The sequence below is a fragment of the Drosophila teissieri genome, chromosome 3R, assembly GCF_016746235.2.
Source record: "Drosophila teissieri strain GT53w chromosome 3R, Prin_Dtei_1.1, whole genome shotgun sequence".
In the NCBI taxonomy this organism is placed as follows: domain Eukaryota; kingdom Metazoa; phylum Arthropoda; class Insecta; order Diptera; family Drosophilidae; genus Drosophila; species Drosophila teissieri.
Window position 1 is genome coordinate 4,848,856 of NC_053032.1, and position 2,970 is coordinate 4,851,825.

Below are 2,970 nucleotides of genomic sequence, written 5' to 3' on the forward strand. Positions count from 1 at the left end.
AAGGAGGATGATTTTTGTAAGCTCCTATTACGTTTCTTAAATTAAATAATTCAATTTAAGTTCCGTCCTAATTGGACAATAACTAAATGTGTTTGGTACATTCACTTAAGGGATACAGTTAGTAGTTGTGGAGTGAACATATTAATTAGTTATGTTTTGTTTTTGTAAGCGCCGTATTTTAAGTGTATTTTAGTCTGTACGCATTCTTTTTTTTGTGCCATATCCTATTAATGTGTGCCTCTTTAATTTTTATAAAATTATTAAAGTATTTAAAGCTAAGAAAGCCTACTGATAAAATTAATAATAAATGTGTTTATAACATAACAAACAAGAGAGAACGCTATAGTCGAGTTCCCCGACTATCTGATACCCGTTACTCAGCTATTGGAAGTGCGAAGGAGAGACTTCAACACTGACAGTTGTTGGCGGTTTGTGAGCGTTAGAGTGGGCGTGGCAAAAAGTTTTTTGGCAAATCGAGAGGTTTGCAAATCTGTGAAAACAAAAACTGTGAAAAAATATCAAAACAGTTTTGGTGCTGTTTGTGGGCGTGGCAACATGGGTCAACAAACTTGCGCTACGTCTGTCTCTGGAGTGTGCATGCTTAATATTAATCTTTAATCGTTTATAGTTCCTGAGATCTTGACGTTCATACGGACGGACAGACGGACATGGCCAGATCGACTCGGCTATTGATCCTGATCAAGAATATATATGTATACTTTAATGGTCGGAAACGCTCCCTTCTGCCTGTTACATACTTCTCAACGAATCTAGTATACCCTTTTATTCTACGAGTGTCTAAAGATGTGTTTAGACATGATAAGTAAACAAACTATAAATATGTTCTATTTATGGGCTGCAATAAACATGGCATGGGACAACATAAGTGGCAACTACAGATAAGTACGATTGCAGGGGTCTATTGCCGAAGTGTTAAGAGATATGATCACGCGGGAGGTGATTAGCGCGGTCATAGGTCACAAATATAGATTTAAGATAAACCTCAGCTGCATTGACCAACGCAGACTGCAGCGTCTTACAAGCGCTGCATTATATAATTAGATGATAAGAACCTATGTAAGAATGAATAAAAGGCGATGCCCTCGCAGTAGCGAGTCAGTTAGATTCAAACACCCGAATTGAACTCATTAAGTGTACGCATTAGTTTATAGTGTGAACAACGAGTAACGGGTAAAAAAGTGAAGTCGATATCATTAATATAAATATCCTTTTTTTTGCCATCAAAGTTATGCATATTTTTCTGGCAAGTGTATGTATCAAGCCCGCGCGATTTGCCTATCTAAACGTTAAAGTTGTGAGTCGGGGCATAAAAAATAAATCTGTAAGGAATTATTATAATAAAATTAATAAATAACAAGCATGTTTTCTCGAGACTACATCAACTCGGTATGCAGGGTTCAGCCGCACAGAGCCTGCATTCAAACTGTCGACCCCAACAATGAAGAGGAAGCAAGCTGTTGCCGCTTCAGATCGCCAGAAAACAACAAAGCAGAAGTCGTGACCGAAATAACAAAATAACACCAATTAGTAGCAACTCCAATAACGTTCTTACACATCTTACAGATGTTAGAGGAAAAACGAGAAGCTGACCAGAAATTGTATATATGTATAGAACTGCTATACAATATACTATCACAACACCAATGGGTCCGACCAGCGCTAAGTTATCAGCTCTTCAAATACTTCCAGCAGAATTGTGCACAATTAACGGAAATCCAGATGGGCCACTCATCTTTGAGAATAGTACATCTCCAACGTAGAAAACATGTTACGACTCCGAAGCAGATTCCACCGTAGTTTCAACTTCATATGCAAAGCCAAATAACGTGCACACTCACACCAGCTACAATAACGGAAATCTTAAGCACAACGAATCAAACAGTTTCCAAAGAGTCCTATTAACGCATCTTGCCTTGTCTGCCAGAGTACTCAGCATCACAGTGTTAAAAGTTCCGAAATCGTAGCTATGAAGGAACGCAACTTATTGTTCGAAACGACCATATTGTCATTGAGACCTACGCTTTCTTGGACGAAGGATCCTCGGTTACAGTTCTTTAAGCGTTTAAGCGTACAATTCACTATGAATCCAATTTGCATGCAGTGGACCAATCAAAGGATGTAAAGAAACTTCGTTCGCTTTAATATTGAAGTCTGTGGGGCAGACGACGCAAAATCCTACTGTCTAAATGACACCGTAAAAAACTTGGGTTTGCCACACAAAATGTCAGCATAATCTAGCTGATCATCAAGTAACCACATTTAAATGATTTAAATTAAAATGATGAAAACGGTTCAGTATTTTATTACCACTTACACAATTTGAATTTTCGAAAAAATTACGTTTCAAGTTTGCGGTCATGGAAAGACTGGCTCGGCGCCTGTATCTTCCGGAAGGCAACTCTTCTACAAGTTCGGGAATTAACTTTTGAAACTTTTACACGATATTCACAGGCAAAAAAGGGCAATGTAACCACCCCAGCTCAGCCTTTCTTTTAGTTTTATTGCCTAATCTCATATACATATTCATCACACATCAACGTGACTGATTAGTAACCACGCCAATGGACAGCCACCTTGACATACCGAGAAGGATCGTTTAGTAGGACACTTGTAGTGCGATCTTAATGGAAAGAAGAAGATTGTTTAAAGCTCCTAAAATATTACGTTTGTGAAATTAAATATGCAAAAAAATAAATAAAAGCTTATTATTAAATAGTCGGCTGCAACACTTATTTACGGGAATAATAAATAACAAAAAAATAGTTTTTAAAAGGTATTAATACTATAAATACCTTAAGAAGAGCAATTAAGTTCACAACGTCCAGATCCGAAACAAATATACATTAAAGGATCGATTACAGTAACAGTTTTCAATTGAACTACTAGTTTGTTTTAAATATTTATTTTAGTCGCATAAACGGTTTACACATGAAAAACATTTTAAATCCA